Source organism: Python bivittatus, unplaced genomic scaffold, assembly GCF_059951505.1.
Source record: "Python bivittatus isolate LINGU-HERP-01145 unplaced genomic scaffold, Pbiv_v1 ctg000080_np1212, whole genome shotgun sequence".
Classification (NCBI taxonomy): domain Eukaryota; kingdom Metazoa; phylum Chordata; class Lepidosauria; order Squamata; family Pythonidae; genus Python; species Python bivittatus.
Window position 1 is genome coordinate 48563603 of NW_028277035.1, and position 18983 is coordinate 48582585.

General features: G+C 39.2%; 1 protein-coding gene across 1 annotated transcript in view; it reads left to right on the top strand.

Annotated features, from left to right (window-relative positions):
• Positions 1–18387, top strand: part of HEMK1 (HemK methyltransferase 1, mitochondrial release factors N(5)-glutamine) — a 93630-nt gene extending 75243 nt beyond the window's left edge. The window contains exon 12 of the mRNA XM_088134021.1: positions 7996–18387. The gene's annotated coding sequence lies outside the window, so the exon portion shown is untranslated. The remainder of the gene's footprint in view (positions 1–7995) is intronic.
• Positions 18388–18983: the final 596 nt, after the last annotated feature.

The window sequence follows — 18983 nt, forward strand, 5'->3', positions numbered from 1 at the left end:
CCACACATCTTAAAGTTGCCAAGGTTGAGAAACACTGCTCTACACTAATGCAGTTACTTCAGCCTGCTCTCATAACAGTCAAAGTACCAAAAAGAGAGAGAGAGAGAGAGACCAGACCTTTCGTTCACAACACTGGTTTGATTCGGATTGCTTCAGAGCTAAGAGAACTTTGATGCGCTTATTTAATAAATATAGGAAGTCCCCTTGATGCATCCCGCTCATAGCCGATTCCAACAGAAAAGACAGTACAAGCAATTACTTCATAAAAAGGAAAAGGAAGCAGCTTGAGCTTCTTGGCAGCAGCTGATAGCAGCAGTACAGGCATGGAAGTCCTCTCAATCCTGGCATCTTATAGCTACCTACCTGGCAAATCACTGGTGTTGCCAAACTTTTATAGTTCCTGCTGGTGCATGGGAGACCCACTAGCACTCTATATGCACAAGAGGAAACTAATACCAAACTAATTGGATGCCAGTTAGCTTCCTCACTGGCCACCAGTAACATGCACAGAAATTAAAGACTTGATCAATCAACTTAAACCAAGAAAAGCACCAGGGAATGATTACATGGCAGCTGAAATCATAACAATCTGGAACAGATATCAGTCTTAGTGTCCTTCTCTGCCATGGATCATCCTGCAGTAGTCCCAAGGAACTGGAGAACAGCATTAATAACCCCCCATTTATTAAAAAAAGGGAAAAGGGACCTACCAACCAATTACTGTCCTATCAGTTTATTGAGTATCATTAGTTAGCTTAAACTAAACATCTTAATACTAAATTATTTAGACTGACTAGAATCTGAGCAAATTTTGGCAGAGGAACAGTCTGGCTTTAGAGCTGAGCACTCTCCTCTTGACCATGCTTTTGTTTTACAGCATTTGGTAGAAACATATATGGCCAAAGCAGATCTGCCCTTATACACCACCTTCTTTGACTTTAGGCCTGTTTTTGATTCAATACCCAGAGTTAAATTGGGGGACAGCTCATTAACTCTACAGTAGACAGATGTTTATTATTGCTGCTATGTCAGCTACATGAAAACTCCTGCCTAAAAGTTCAGTTTACCCTACAAGGCCATCTTATTAAAGCAGTTCCTTCTGTGGGGGGAATCAGAGCTGCATATTAGCTCCATCATCAATTCACTTCCATATAATCTCCCCAGTCACCCATCAGAACAATTTATTTCCTTCAAAGCTAGCTCATAGGCATATTCCAAAGCTCTTGTATGTTGATGATGCAGATCTTCTATCCTAGACTCCAATTGGCTTAAAACAGACTTTAGGATCTCTTGCTATCTGTAAGGATAGAGAACTATTCCAACCTAGAAACTCTGCAATCTAAATCTTTGTTTTGTATCTTTCAAGTACCACACAGCGTCCCCTGTGAGGTGGGAACAATTAAAATTGAGAGTAAAATCTGGCAACTTTTCTTTGTATATTGGCTAAAGTTAAATTTTCTACCCACAGGATTGACCCCTCTGACACTAATAGATTATCACAATGCTAGGTGGAACAAATACCTTACAGAAAAATTGATTGCATTCTTATGGTGTCTCTTGGGAAGCCCTTTTTCCCCTGGGCTATGAACAAGCCAAGAAAATTCTGAGACAGATGGAGAGACAACAAGATCAGCCCTGCCTGCCCAGAAACATTTTCCAGAGCAGCCAATCTCCCCTAATTAGCTCTGTGAGATATTTAAATTTCATAACTGAGGAGAGCCTTTACCCTGGCTCAGTTTAATACTTGACCCTCACCTTTTCTGGAAGGAAGATACAAGAAAGTGCCATACACTCTTTGATTATGTCCATGTGATACAGGTGAGGTACGGTCTACTGCCCATGTGTTATTAGTTTTATAGAGACATTAGAGTCTGTTTTATTTCCCATTACTTGATAAAAAATATCCAAACTATACCAATTTATTTTACATACAATTCCTCTGATCTGATCAGACAGAGCCTCTCTCTCTGGATGTTGCCAAATTTCTTTATGCTGCTAGTAAAATCAGAAGAGAGATTATTGCTCCACCAGCTTTATAAATATGGAAATTTTAGATTTAAGTCTTTCTTCTCAGTTTATTTATGTTAGATCTAACCACCAGTTTGTAGCCAAAAATATAGATTTAGTGGGAATTACAGTTATAGTATCAGTACTAACAACAATAGTTATTTTAGTCTTAAGAGCTGTAGCACTACAGCATTTTATCTTACTCTTATTTCACTGAACTCATATTCAAGCCCAGTATTTCTGATTATGGTTATTTTATTCTAATCAAATTGTTGGGTTGTTTAAAATTATGCTGATCAATGACTGAAATAAAGATTTTGATTTGATAAAGCTACAAATTATTATGGCTCCTACAAGCAAGGGATATACAGAACAGCCTATTTCTAAGCCATGAGAGTTTTGCATTGTTCCTTCCCAAGTATGTCCCATCCCATATCTATTTCTATTCAAATGATTAAGGTTGCACTCAAACTTGCATTTAAATTACATACATTATTGTGCCGTAGGATGTTTTACTAACTACTTTAAATATTTTTATTTAAAAATAAATAAGCAAAAGCCATTAAAGTTGTCTAGAAAGCTCAATTACATATGTAGCTGCTTTCTAAATAGCATCACAAATGCTCCCAAGAATGGCACAATGTTTTATTTGTTTGTTGACTTTGATCAACAATTTGATTTGAGCCCACCACAATAACTCAACTCTTGGTGGGCTTCAATAATTTGCAATAAAATGCCTATGATATAATCAACCACAAGTAAATAGTGAAAAATTAAAAACACAAAATAACATCAAGATATGACAAAAACAAGTGTGGCAAGAAATAAATGCAAGCGTTTTCCTAAGCAGGATCCTTAGGAGAGATGGCATGTCATCAAAGCCTATTTGATGACACCCCTACAGAAGTGAAAGGACTCAGGGCTGCCAATCCATAAACAGGAGACCTGTCTATTCTTTTTGAGGGCTGGGGCTGGGAACACTGCCCTGACCAAGAGAGGTGGAACAGAGGAAAGAATCTGAGATTAATAGGAGCTGGATTATAGCATCCCTGAGTGTGTGTGTTGGGGATGGGCAGGGGAGGGATTAGGATTGCTTCTGCCACTTTGCTTGCAAAAATAACAGCAGTCTTTCTGGGTTCACGTGACCAAGGTAAATTTTGGTTTCCCTGCCTCTCTGTTACTGGAACCCTGGCAAGAGAGCCAAGCCATCACAAGTCTGTTTCTGACCAATTGGTTGCTTGTTTATTTCACTTGCTGGACACTTACTCTTAGGTAGGTAGGTATATATATATTTTACATGTACAATTTCAGGGGGTGTCAGTGTGTATTTTGAATGCAAGGACATTTTCAGATTATTAAAATTTTGTGGAACAATATCATGCATCTTATTTCTTTGAATAAATCCCATGCTTTTTTTTTTATTGCTTTGGCCTCACCTACTGATTGCTTTTAAGCATAAGCAATAAATCCCATGCTTAAAAGTAATCAGTAGGTGAGGCCAAAATCTAGCACCTTTTCTAAGACTAAGACTTACGAAGAGACCCTAGATTGTGCTCTAAAGCACTGTTTCCTTGGCATGCTGGCTGGGAATTCTGGGAGTTGAAGTCCACGCGCCTTAAAGTTGCCAAGGTTGAGGAACACTGCTCTAAAGCATTACACTACACCCTTTAACATGGTTGTATAAAACAATCCATCAGTGGTTCTGATTAGTCCAGCAAAATGTAGCCAAAGAAATACTCTTCACTTCAAGCTTGAAGCCATTAACTGGCACAATATTCTTCTATCATGGATGCAGAGGATTTCAGTGAACAAAATACTTCCTGTCAACTAACTAAACTGGGTGATTAGCACCAGTGGAATGGGATAGAGGAAGTGAATGCATTTTCTTGAAGCAGGCAGTATAAATATCCTAGGTGTATTTATCTGGAGTGAGTTTATATGTTGTTGTTAATATAATCAAGCTTGATATTGCGCTAGCCTCCTCCTCGCTTGTTTTCTAAAACATTTCTGAATGTACTCTTTCAATTTTAATTCCTTACTGTGATGGAGAAATACTTGTTTGGAGATAGTTTGATAGTCTAGCAGTTATCTTTCAATTAAAATTTGATAAAATGCAAAGAAGTTGAAGCATATTCTAGGAAACGTGCCCAAGGAGTTTTGTCACGGTGCCACAATCTTGCACTCCCCCAAACCCTCCCACTAGCATGCTTAAGCAATAAACAGATAAGGGCCTAGCTAGGTAGCAATCTTGACAAATACATTGCCATCCGATATGCAGTCATCTCCTTTTCTGCCATTCTATTAATTAATACCCAGAGCTGGCAAGACCACATGAAAAAGGACCGCATTCTTTGAAACTAAATTAGCAAGTGGCACTGTATGCTTGGCATCCAAGCTTCAACATTGCCAACATAAGATTTCTCTGTGGTGAAGCATTCTTTAAAGATGAAAACTGAATTTCCTTTAGGATGTTTCTATAGATGATATGGCTCTGTGCATCTACTGTCAGAAACCACAGGGGGAGGGAGGTGAAATACTGTCTCATACCTTTCTTTTGGTGGGTAGCTTTGATGTGTGCATGCCTACGTGTGCATTTGGACTCACACATTACGGTCAATGATAATGTGGTTTGCTGGTGTTTTGCTTAGGATGCTGTGTGAATCCAGCCAGTTGTAATATATTTAATCAGTTATAGCTTAGCGGAGCATGAACCCATTCCATGTATGATATGTGTATGTGATTTTCTTTAGTTTAGGTATTCCAATCTCTTTTGCTGTAGCTCTTACAGATAAGGCTCTAGGCTGCTGTAATAGTCCTTTTAATAAAATACCATGGCGTGGCCTACAGGGAATACTGAATAAATTTAAGAAGGACCTCAGATGTGGACCACAGAAATAAAGGTTATCTCCTGAATATAGCCTTCCTAGTGATCACACCCAGAAGAATCACCCACTTTGAGAAATTTCTATTCAGGTAACAATAACAGTATCTCCAATTCGTATTTATACTCTTCACCCACCACCCTGAGCTGCACTGAAATATATGGTTATTAGTCAAAGAATTTGGCACAGCGTTTCACTTCTTTTCTCTTATTGTGTCTGGGATTTTTACAGTTTCACAATTTTCACTACTACAGGAAGACAGTTTTGGTATGGGAGCTTTTAAATAATTAAAAAAAACACCACACAGACACATTAGCCACATTTTTCCCACCCCAGAAGTCAAGTTGCATTGGCTGTTTGCATTAAGATCTCTAGTTCCAGTGAATAAGCAGGATATAAGAATATAAAAATAAAGCTGATGTAGTCCAGTATTTTGATCTCACAGTAACCAGATAGCTCTGCAAAGCCACTGGTCAGACATGAGCATCCTAGTATTGTAACTATTGACAGGTGATTGTGTATGATTTTGTCTAATTCTAATTTCAAGTTGTTGCGGGAATTCCACTGATTAACTGTATGCTCTGACAAACTGTTTCCTTTTATCTGTACTAAATCTCTCAGCACTACTTAAATTAGTTTCATTCAAATACTACGATTATAAGAAAAGAGGAAAAACATCATGTTTTGCATCATTATCATCTCCTCTAGGACCTCCTCTTTTTTCTAAGCTCAAATACCATATTGCTTTTTACTTTAAGGGAGAAATTGATCCAGCTGCTTGATTGCTCTTTTTTTCCCCTGACCAGAATTGGACTTCATATTCCAAACCTGGCACACAACAGTTTCATCCATTTCAGTTCCTTTCCAACTACTCTCTAACACAGTTTTACTTCTTTCACAACAGCCACGCACTAGGTAAACATTATAATCCAGCTGGCCACCCAAACCCCAAGATCTTTACAGCTGGGGTTCATTCCATTAATCAATTATGAAGTTAGGTGTTTTGCCTTAGTGTGAATCACCATAAACTGAGCTGAATTTGCCATTTCAGTATCCATTCCCCAAGTCTGGCAAAAAAAACCCAGCAACTGTAGAACTTTCCCCTGCCCTTTTTATATTAACCACTCTAACTAAATTAACAAACTTGGTATCCTCACTGCTCACCCCAATTCCAGATCATTTATGATCAAGTTAAAAATCACTAGCCTTAATTTAGAACTTTGAGAGATCTTCCCTGTTAAATATCAGTTTAGCCATTAAAGGTCCTGTTGTCTTAAGCAGTCATGGACTTTTGGTGAGAGATTTTGAAAGGCCAACTAAATTATGACTATTGGATCGCCTCTGCCCATAGTCTTGCTGACATTCAGGAAAATTTCCTTAACAAGGTTTGTTCTTGCTGAAGACTTATTCTTCTTTATATGCTGGATAAATTTATATTCAATACTGCTGTTCACCAATTTATCTAGAATACATACAGATACAAATATACTGTAAATCTCTTTTTAAAGAATGGCCTCCAGGTTTCTAGTACAGAGGAGGATCTTAGGAAATATTACCTGCTTTTGATAGGTCAGCCGTTTTACTTGAGAATTCTCAGACGGTGACCATTTCAAGTCAGTAATTTGTTTTCAGTTTGTCAGTATGTTCTCCCCACTATCTCAGACAAAGGAATCTGCCATAGATATCTGCAGCATGTTTGGTGGTTTCTATATTTTAACAATGGCTGTTTTATATTTTTAATAATGATTGTTTTTATATATTTATTGTTTTACTTAGTTGTTGTACACCACCCAGAGTCACTTCCTGTGAGATAGGGGGCTATATGAATTTGATAAATAAATGAATAAATAAACTCTCTTGTCATTTAATAGTTCAACTAGTTTCCTAATCAGCCTTCTGCTTCTAATGTAGTTATATGATTCTGTATGTTGTCTGAATGTTATTACAGAGAGGGTCCTCTAAATACTATTTGTGCAAGTTTATGTTCTTTTTCATTCTGCACATTCAAGCAACAGATCTTTGGAAATACGCTGCCTTTTCTCTAATAGCTTTAGTGACACCATTTGCTACCTATGCTTGCAGCCCCTTAAGTTGTCAGTATCTTTCCCAACCTATGATATACATTCTAGCTGAACTTCTACTATCTTATGACGATATCTTATATTTTTGTGTGTGTCAACTCATGGTTTTAGAAATTTCCTCTTTTGAACTGAATGTAACCTGCAGAAGTTCCTTGAAAATATTTCACTTATGGTTAACTGAAATTTGATAGCACTGTGGTTTCTGCAAACTTTCAGAAGATTGAATTGGGCACATTGCTATGGGTCCCTGTTTCCTTTTGAGCCCAGTAAAATGATTGAGCCAAACTAATTTGAACAGTCTATTTTCTCCCACAATGATTGGTTTCTGCCTCTTCCCATTCCTACTATTTAAGCATCCCATTCCTATGAATTTCCCATCAGGCAAAATACATTCAAGGGTATGTCTTTATAAGTATCCTTTCTGAATCCATTGTTGGTTAGTACACAAGCTGTAACAAACATGAAGGAGGTCAGAAGGAAGCAGGGTGCCAACCAGGCAGGAGCAGATAGCAGTGACCAAGTCAAGACTAAAGATCCAGATCTATATGCAGTGGTCCAAGATTCCAGAGGCCAATTATGCAAAGGTAGGGAGATCATATTCTTTCACTGGAAAGATGATGTAGCCACCATCACTGCAACCCAAGTACAGGGAAAGGCTGCAGGTCTTTGTCATGGAAAATTCATCCATTTTTTTGAATGGGATAAAACAACCAGTTTAGGGATTTTGCAGAGAACATACAGGCATTTTAATCAGTGCTGGATTAGGGCCAAACCTTTCTAGATTCAAGTCTACCCTCAGCCATAGAAGTTTGCTGGTGACTTTGGGCCAAGTACTATCACTCAGAACAATCTACTTTTCCAGGCTGTTGCCACAGAGAAAAAAATAGAGAAAGAAGTGGTATCTGTGCAGTCTTGAAGGACTGCAGTTTGGAGGAAAGACACGTGTAAAAAAGGGCAAGGCTTCAATCATGCAGTTATGGATACCAGCTTGACTCTTTTTTTAACCACTACCTTCTACCCTGCAGATCCCCTTGCTTTTATTTCTATGAGGAGGCCAAGCAGATGTAGACAGAAGAACAGAACAAGAACCTGAGTGTGGAGAGAGACCAGAAGAGGCTACCAGATCTCATTTGATTGCTTCCAAAGACAAAAAACAAAAATTGTCCTCAGACTCCTATCAGATTTAAATTAGATTCATATCAGCTTATTTTGGCAAGAAAACATATTTCTTTAAAATAATGGCTCTTTCAAAAAGGGGGAAAAGAAATGCTTATGGGCTATTTTAAGTGGAAGACATACTAATGGCCAAATTGCACCCCTCTGCTTCATTTACGCCTGTATAGTTTCAAGTATACATTTGCTTTTGCAAACCAATTATTTGCAATCTTATGGGGAGATAGGAAAAATAACTCCAGAGAGGACTGGGTGTGAAAAAACATTCACCATTTAAAGCCCTTCTCTTGGCACTTCTACACAGAAGAGGTTCAAATGTTGAAACTGTTTTCCTTTAAAAAAAAAAAAAAAAGTGTCTGACAAACCTTTATTATGTGTGTTTGCATCAATCACTGATTTGCCTCTCAGCTTCACACCAGAGTTAGGTGTCAAGGGTTGGGTGGGTCAAAAATTAGGGTGGACTAACACTGCAGAGATTTAGAGATTCTGAGGAAAGCATTTTATGGATGCTCTCTTCGGAATTAACTGTGCCAGAAACGTCTCTCAGACCCTGCCTCGCTTGTACCCCCTCAGGATTTTAAAAAGCTCTTACCTTGCATATTTGTTCCCACCACACAAGAAGTCAGATGCTAAGAATCATCAAGCAACTGTTTCTTTGCAGAGAATCCGATGCCACTTAGAATTGTGCACTTTTCTTCTTTATTGGACAGCTGTCCCGGGAGTGGCTTGGCTCTCACCTTGCCTAATTTCTTGGAAGCTTTGAAGCACAAGCAAAAGGGAGGGGGATGAACACACTGTTCTGCAGCAAGCTGGGGATAGAAACTTTGGCTAAGAGGAGGAACTTCTTGGAGCTCATATTCTTGTACAGCCTTAGCAAACAGCTGCTGTCGGGACACTCATCCCAAAACATTGAGGGGGGGGAGAATGTCCCCATAAACTTTCTAAATCAGCACTAGTTTAGTGCTTCCAAACACCATATCAAAAGCAACATGGCAATCTTATTCCAATATTGTCTGGCAGTTATTCCAGCATTTAATTTTAATTCTGATTTCAACTGTATCAATGTTGTTTTAGTTTAGACTTTGTGATGCTTTTATCACTAGAAGCTGCCTTGATGGAGAAAAGCAGAGTAGAAATTCAACAGACAAACAGCATAATAAATACAACTCAGCATAGAGGGAAAGAAAGTGAAACATGATAAACCTGTTCATAAGAAATGCTGAACTAGATCAAGTGTGGGGGTGGAGTGGAGGGGCAATACACCATGCAAACACAAAAACCCAGTTATCCATGCGTTAGGACTCGGCTTTAACGCAAATCAGGCTCTGGTTAGTATTAGGTTAAACAGACCTCCTGCTGGTCAATTTCCAGAGACATGGAAAGATGATTAACATAGTGTTAACCCTTCTTCCAATTGCCAGAAACAAAGGCAACACTTAGAGCAGCCTTGTGAAAATGGGGCCCCTTGAGGCAGTCCTTCTCTGATTTCTTTTCTTTACTTCCCCTGAAGTAAGATCCAGGTGAAAAGGGCTAAGTTTCCACCAGTCTATTAGGGGTGGCTCTAACCATGCTTAGGCCAGTGTGGATTTTTATTTTTTAAGATGGGAAGGATGAAGAACAGCAGAACAGCCAGTCACTTTCCACATAGAAGGCTGGGATCCTAATGAAGGTGGCTGCTCTCTTTACATTTTTATAATATGCCTTTTTGGAGTAACAGCGTGCCATTCATCCTCCTTTTAAAAGGCAATTTTTCTCCTTGGAACCATGATAATAAAATTGGATTATGATCTGCATATGTCATTGGGAAGATCTTCACTTCCCTGATGGAATATGTGAGAGCCTTGGAGACCCAATACGTCATTTCTTGAGTACATTTGATGTCTTGCTGAGAACGGGTTGTCTCTTCTGGATTTTTTGGTGTCCAAGCATCTATCAAACCCGATGTATCCTTATACTGAAAAACATTTCTCGGAAGCTTTCCTCTTTTTTTCCCTTGAAATGATTTGTCTGCATTCAGATCTAGCGCTCCATTCATGTCTCCAGCTATTATTTCCCCCTCCATGATTTCTATTAACAGTTGGAAAAATCTTTCCTAAAATTGTTCCTTGTCCTTATTTGGGACATAGATGAATGCCAGTGTTAAAGTTTTACCTTCTTTTCTTAATTTCAGAATTACAATTCTTCCTTCTTTCTCTTTTAATTGTTCCAATACCTCCCAAGAAGGTGATCTGAGATAAATTACTATTCCATTTTTCTTTATCTTTCCTGCTGCTGAATATTTCTGTCCTAATTTTTTTGTTTTGTTTTGTTTTATCAAGTTAACTTGGTCTTGTTTTATAAGTGTTTCTTGCATATTATTTATGTTTTTATTATGTACCATGTTGTGATTTGTGTGGACTTCCAGCAGCTTACAACAACAAAAACATCTTAAAACCAAGACCACAATATAATAATAATAATACTTTACAGTAATACAAATGGTACACATTCATCATTCTCCAAATGCTCTCTGGGAAAGCTTTCAGAAGCCATTAGACTGGTCCTCTCAAGAGAGAATCTGTTTCATAATAGATGGACTGCAACAGAAAAAACGTCTGTGAGTCCAGCCCCTTTAACCTCTGAGTAATGGGAGACTCTTAACAGTTTTTACTCAGTATTGCACACCAGAGAACTGGAGAAGCCAGTCCTGAAACTAGTTCTGAAGCCTAGGAGTCAATCCATATTGGGCTTTATAATTCAGCAACACTTTGAATTACACTTGAAAACTTATTAGCAATCAGGAGCTACATGGCTACAGCTGTTCTCGTTTGCCAGCAAGCAGACCTCTGCTTCAGGATGGTCTTCAAAGGCAGTCCCATGTAAAGTGCCATGCGGTAGTCCAGTTGTGTTCTAATAAAAGCATGGATCACTATTGCCAGGGTCTCTTGCTCCTGGTAGAGCTACAACTGGCACACCAGCTGAAATTGAGGAAAGGCCGTCCTGGGCACAGCCTCCACCTGCCAATCAAGCAGTAGCTATGAATCCAAGAGGACCACTAAGTGTCCAAGGACCTGCTCCTGCACAGTACTGCCCCATCTATAATTATAGCCAGAGGCCTTCTAAATAAAAAGCAACTTGAATCCTTGAGAGGATTCAGACTCAGACTGCTTTATCTCATTCAAGCTCTAAAAGCCTCTAGACACTGGATCAAAGTTTCCATGGCAACTCCAGCCTGGTCTTCAGAAGTTCTGAAGGACACTATGGTCAATAGTAGTGAACACTGCTGAGAAGACTAAGACCAGAGGGGTCACATTCCTTCCCTCCATGAGCAGGACCATTCTATCCCATGCTCAGATCTGAATTCAGGGTCTAGATAATCCACTTCCTCTATGGCATTCCATAATCAAGTCTCTACCACTTTCTCAATGATCTTCCCCCATTTACAGGGTGGTGGTTTTATTGGTTTTTTATGTTTTTATTGTTGTTTTTGTGAGCTGCCAGGGTTAGGGTACATAAGATAGGTGGCTATATAAGTCAAATAAATAAGTTTTTTATTTCTCTCCCCAGGATTCCTGTCCATTCAAGTGCCAACCCAGAGGATTGGTATTTTGTACTGAGCACTCAAGACAGATTGGGGGTTCTGGTGATGTATTGCCTACCCAATGCCCAACAGTCTCTCTACCTTATCTGATAAAGGTGGTCTTGAATATGGGATTGAGGACTCCTAGAATGTTAGTTATTTTGAATATTTATGTTGGGATTGCTCAGTGTTTTACTGCTGCCATGATAACCATGGGTCTATCTTAATTTATTGGCAAGTCACACTCTGGATTTTTTGCCCTTGAATGTCCTTTCCCATGAGGGAGTGCCCCTTGGAAACCCTCTTGGCTGAGGGCAATGAAATAAATTCGGTGACAGCTAGAATGCAGATGGAGGAAAACTCATATTGAATTTACTCAAAGGCTACTATGAGCGCATTGTCAAGCTTACTTTCTGACAGCAAGAGAAGCAATTTTTTTCTCTTCCACCATAGCATCTTCTCAGTAGTGCCCAGCACAGCTTTTCCAAGAGGTTCAGTGATTTGAGGGATCTGGCCTAGATAAGGATTATATACAACCCTTGATAGCTCACTGTGATATATTGGTTAGACAATTTAAGGACAGAATTGATTAAATTCATAACCACTGAGTCTCTACAGTTTCAGCAAGTGTCCAGGGTTTGAGCTGGTCAGATTTTTGGGATAGGTTTCAGTTTTTAAGGCTTGATGAGGCAGACAAGGTTCTTGGATGAGCCAACAAGATGTTTGCTTGACCCTAGCCCCTCAGGGCTTATTATAACTAGTAGGAAGAGAGTGTTCAGCTGGATCCAGGAGGTTATAAATTCCTCATTCTTAAGGAGGCTGAAGAGAGATCATGCATGGAAAAAAAACTCATTGGATCCAGATGATCTAAATTATAGGCTGGTGACTAATATTCTTTTTCTGGACAAAATGTTCTAGTGTGTGGATGAAATGTGGATGATTTTCTTAATCCATTTCACTGGAGTTTAGACTTAGTTTTGGCTGCTTTGATCACCCGGCTGATATTTTCTGGGAGAATGATAGGAGAAGTACAACCCTGTTGATTCCCCTGGATCTCTCAGCGGAATTTAACACCATTGATCATGGTATCTTTCTGCAGGGATTTCAGATTAGCTGCGGGTGGAAGAACCTTAACATGTTTCAACTCGTATCTGGAGGGCTATCTTCAAAAGATAGCGCTGAAGGATATCAGCTTGACCCTATGGCATTTATGCTGTAGGGTTCTACAAGGTTCCATTTTATCCCCCATACTGCTCAACATCTACATGAAGCTGCCGAGTGAGGTCATTCAGAGATTTAGAATCAAATGTCATCAGTATGCGGATGACATGCAGCTCTATCTTTCCTTTTCATCCAGGTGAGGCAGTAGAATTGCTGAAAAAGCCTGGCTGTGGTAATGGACTGAATAAGAGCCAAACAAATTAAAATTCAGTCCAGATTAGACTAGCTGCTATTGGTGGATGGTTTATCCCATTGGAGTTCAACCTGTTCTAAGTAGGGTTGCAGTACCACTAAAGGATCAGGTCTGTAGCTTGGGGATGATTCTGGATCTGTCTTTGACATGAGAGCATAAGTGGCCTCTGCGGCCTTAAGCATCTTTCACTAGATCAGGCTGGTGAAAGCCATGGGCCTTCTGAGATGGAACCAGCATCACTACAGCAATCCAAGCTCTTGTAACTTCCTATTTAGATTACTGCAATATGTAGGTCTGACCCTGAAGATAATTTGGGAACTGCCTTTGTTGTCTTTTCTGAGTCAGGCAAAGGCACTTTTTTCTCCCAGTCTTTTAATGTTGTATTAATGCTGCTGTGAGTTTCATTGCTGCTTTACTTTGTTACTGTTGAAAAGTTTGTCATGTTGATTTTATTCTGTATGGCTCATCATAACCAAAGTTTTGTGACATTATTATAACCATCTTGCACTAAGTTGCTGGAAAAAGACATAATTTGCCACAGTGAAGCATGAAATAGCTATGAGAAATACATTATCACTTCTCGATTGATCATTTAGTGTTGAGGTCAAGTGAATGCATTAAGCAAAAGGACTTGAGTTATGAGCCAACGTTTTAAAATATTCTTTAAAGTAATCATTTTAGGAAATTGGCATGCTGGCATGGGTGTCAGGAGGTGAGATGAGCCTGTAAGGTATTGTTAATTATTGTCGACAGTTATCCTCGGCTGCCACTTTTTTTGTTTTATTTTTACTGTAGATCCTTATTTATTATTCTAATTTTGTATTATTAGATGGATGTTGTCAACTGTGTTCACTGCAGTCACTTATGCAAGATGGGAGGCCATATAAATTGAAATAAATGAATAATTGAAAGAGGGGACTAAGGGCATAGACTATACCAGTCTTGGATTATAAACTCATGTTGTGTAGCATTTGCAAGGGGAAAGAGAAATTAGTATATAACAAGCCTGCAGTGTTGTTATGGTTTTTGCTGGAATGTTTGGCTGATTTATGGGAAATCTAGATTGGTTGTGGAGAAACAGAAGTCACTATTCTTTTTTTAAGAGCTAGAGAGCGGGGCTGGGATGTGAGTCAAGCCCAGCATGTGTATAGTTAATGGAGCCTGGTTAGAATGTGATGATTCTTAATTTGCAAGGGGGTGTATGTTTGTATTTCTTAATATATGATTTGATTGCTGTTAGCCAGTCAGGGTTATATTGTATAAGTTGGGCAGCTGTATCAATCTTTTAAATAAAGAAAGAAATTGTAAAGAATATGTTAGCCATACGTGAAACAGTGAGACCTCAGTGTCAAGGCAAAGAGACATCACAAAGCGTCTTAGTGAGAATGTACAGGTGACCTCAAGATAGTAGCTAGCAGATACAGAAAGCTCTAGCTCTTTGCTACTGTCTAATGGTCATTTGGATTTTGGCAGTCCAGATCCAGTCTCCCTAAGATTTCCCAAGTCTACTTATTTCAGTCAGCTTAGTGCTGAGTGTTGCTGTTTTATGTACCAGAAATAATAATCTTGTTCTCTGTTGCTGCCAGTATTTTTCTAAAAAGCATAATCTATCAGACACAAAATATGCAGTTCCTGGAAAAAAGAAAAAATACTGCAAAAACTAATGGAAATATTGCAATCCAAACTCAGTTAGGATCTTACAATCTACTTAAATATATTTATTTCTCCTTCTGCTGCAGATTATATTCTCAAAGTACACTCAGGAACACTATTTCTAATGGATTAAACACATCTGCATATGTTAAATAGCTCATCAGTGCAAGTATGCATGACTTCATATCATATGTATCCACTGCTTCGTTTTTTATGGCTGTCTACAATTAATTTTGTCACTTCTCATCTTTCAATATAGCTCCCTCTTCCTCTTCCTTTTCTTATCCCCCAGCAACTATGGAACATATAATACTGCTTTCTCAGACCAATATTCTGCATCTGATGAAGTGATCTGATGAAAAAAATATGTTTACAGCATGGAAACCCCTTTCCTGACAGGTCATGAGAACTTGTGAGAGCTGAGACATGATCCGGTGTATACTCTTTAACTGCTGTATTGTGTGGCTGCATCTTTTTTTTTTTTTTTTTTTTTTGCTGTTAGTTATTGTGCTGTTGTTTACTTTCACTCCAAATGGGAATCTGATGGCATTAATGATTTATGTTGTGAAAGGCTAAATATAAAATTCTTCCAATCAGATTTCCAGAATCTTTTGCCACTTTGAATTGGCTTCTAAACAACATGTCTAAATGTCTAAGCCACAACAACAAAAAAGGAAAATGCATGAAGTTCACACTACTTACCACTGTGCACCTTTCCCCCCGCTTTGAAAGCCCTCCAGTAGAAAATTTCCTGCAGACACCTACGCATGCAAGAAAAAACTGTGAACTCCAGTGAGCCAGTTGCTTTGGTTATATCCAGAAGAGTTTTGCATAGCAATAATAATAATAACTGGCAGATGAATCAACAAGATAGTGACCTAATAGGAATCATCACCATCATCCCTATGCTGAACAATTTTGGTTCAGTCTCCCACCTACCATTTTTTTAGGGAAGGTTGTTGAGAAGCTGGTATGGCTACAACTTCAGAGGGTTCTGGAGAAACTCATCATCTAGACCCCTTTCAGTCAGGTTTCAGTGGATGACCTTCAGCGGAGCTAGGAAGGGGCAGTGTAACCATTCTGCTGCTGCTTCATCTCTCAACAGCTTTCAATACCTTCTACTACAATATCCTTCTGGCCTGCCTGCAGGGGCTGGGAGTGGGAGGCATTGGGTTTCAGAGGTTCTCCTCCATTATGCAGTCAGATCCAGTCAGCGTTGATAGGGGGGAAGAGATTGAGTCCAACACCAGGGTTGATGTCTTTCTCCTGTGTAACATCTACATGAGGCCATTGGGCAAGGGCATTTGTCAGTTTGAGATCAAGTATCATAAATATGCAGATGATACCCAGTTATATACATCTCGACCCCAGACTGACTAGGCGATGATGTCAAGGTCTAGTCCAAGTATCTAGAGGTTCTGTGAGGGGACTGGATAGGGAAAACAAGTCGAAGCTCAACCCTAGCATGACTGAGTGGCTATGGGATTTTGGGTCTCTGCAGCTGGGAATGTATCACCTTTAGGCCTGAATGGGATTGCATGTTCCCCTTTGGGACTGGTGTGCAATTTGGGAGTTTTCTTGGACTCGCAACTCCTGCTTGAGGAGCAGATAGCAGCTGTGGCTAAGAAGGCCTTTGCACAAATCCATACTGTGCACCAATTGCACTCTTACTTGGACCAGGAGGCCCTTCAGACTCACACTTTGGTCTTTTCACAGATGAGTACTGTAACTGCAATGTGCAATATGCCTGCCCTTGAAAACTACTTGGAAGCTGCCGCTGGTACAGAATGCTGCAGCAGCACAGATAGTAACAGGTTTTATCTCATCAGGCCCATGTAACACCTTTGGTCTATGAGCTGCATTCGTTGCCATTAGGCTTTTGAGTATAATTAAAGGTGCCAGTGTCAGCCGTTTGGGATAGAGCAGACCAGGAAACAGACTAGAGTTATACTTTATTGAGACAGGCTATAATAACAGAATCCTGCAATCTGATTGTACCCCATACCCCAATGAATCAGGGAGGAGCCTGCCTGAGTCTCTTCCAAATGCTATCTTGTTTCCCAGGACTTAAGGAATGTTTCAGCCCTCTTTGCTTATATAACAGTTCTTGCCTATTTCCCTCAAGGTCAGCTCCCTGATTCTCTACAGCTGGCTATGGCATAGGGCCTGGATATCTAAAGCTCTATCTTTCAGGGCTTCTGTTCAGCCTGTATGACTGGGCACAGTAAGCATACTCCAAGTCCCATCCATTAAACAGTGCCATCTGATGGGACCTAGGAAGCCCTCTGGAAGACCATCCCCCCAAGATGTATTTGGCCTCCTCCCTAGCTGCGTTTAAAAAAACTCTGAAAGCCTAGCTCCTTCCTCAAACCTTGGGTTACAGAGGGTGGTGGATTCTGTGTGTTCGATCATTTTTTCATACTTGTTTTTCTTCCATGGTTTGGGGTTTAAAATCTGTACTTTATTACTGTTTTTACGGTATGCCTCTCAGAGTCATTGTAGAGTTGGGCAGCCGTCAGCCCCAATAGATAGACCAGACCAGGAAATCAACTCCACAGAAAGGCTAAAACTACTTTAATTGCAGTGAGCTATAATAACAAAATCTTGCAAGTCTGATTGTTCTGAATCTCCTCCTCCTTCTTATACTCCAGTGAATTAGGGAGGCATCTGCCTGAGTCACTTCCAAATGTTATTGCATTTTTCTGTACTTTAAAAAATGTTTCGGCCCTTTTGTCTAGGTAACAGTTCCTGCATATTTCCATCATGGTCATTTTCCTTACCTTCTACACCAGCCTTATACATTTGTAAATAGATAAATAACATGGCTGTTTATTTTTTCAGATCTTTTCACGGTTCCAGTATAGCTATAAACAGCTAGCATCTAGGTTATTTTACTCAAATATTCATGCTTTACGCTATAGTCATATATTCTAAAAATCAAATACAGAGAAATGGTAATTTTACCAAATGACAGGAAACAACCAATACACTTTTTTAAAAAAAACTGCAAGTACAGAAGAAAATTCAAATTAAAGTAAAAGAAGCACTTCTTGGGTTTTGAAATTGTTATGACTGAATTCAATTATCTGCATAATCTACCATCTCCGGAGGATGCACAAAAGTCACTATTTTCCCCCAATTTTCTGTATCAAATGTATTTGGTGTATGTTCTCTTTTTTTCCAAAAATGTCCATTATGCAACGTGTTCTGGGGCATTTTGACCTTAAAATTTGCCCAAATGTTCCCACAGGCTTTCAGCTGAATTTGACAATATGGTGAAATACTGTTCCAAGATTTAGCTTTTCTAAGAGACCCTTTTGCTAACATTATTACAGGATTTTTAGAAACCCATCATAACTCAGGCTATTTATGGCCTATACAATTAACATCACCAATAAACTGTTCAAAGGCATGCTGGGGCAAAAGGAAAAAAAATCTGAATTGAAAAATTGGTTGCTTTGCTGAAAAATAAGAATAAGCTCAGCCTTCAGAAAAATCTTTCTGGTTATTTGATGAGTCAGTAAGTGCTACTTCTGTGCTGACAAAGTACAGTCGTGTGAAAAAGAAAGTACACCCTCTTTGAGTTCTGTGGTTTTACGTATCAGGACATAATAAAAATCATCTGGTCCTTAGCCGTTCTCAAAAGTAGGTAAACACAACTTCAGATGAACAACAACACATGACATATTATACCATGTCATCATTTATTTTACAAAAAGAAAGCCAAAATGGAGAAGCCGTGTGTGAAAAACTAAGTACACCCTTACTGCTTCCATAGGTATGAAGAGGCTAAGTAGCAGTCAGATGCTGCTAATCAAATGCTCTTGATCAATTGATCATCAGCAAGTGTGACTACCTTTATAAAAGCCGAAGTTTTAGGAGTTTGCTGGTCTTGAGGATTGAGGTGTGTGTTAACACAGTACCAAAGAGTAAAGATATCACCAATGATCTTAGAGAAGCAATTGTTGCTGCCCATCAATCTGGGAAGGGTTATAAGGCCATTTCCAAACAATTTAAAGTCCATCATTCTACAGTGAGGAAGATTATTCACAAGTGGAAAACATTCAAGACAGTTGCCAATCTTCCCAGGAGTGGACGTCCCAGCAAATTTACCCCAAGGTCAGACCGTGCAATGCTCAGAGAAATTGCAAAAAATCCAAGAGTTACATCTCAGACTCTACAGGCTTCAGCATGTTAAATGTTACAGTTCATGA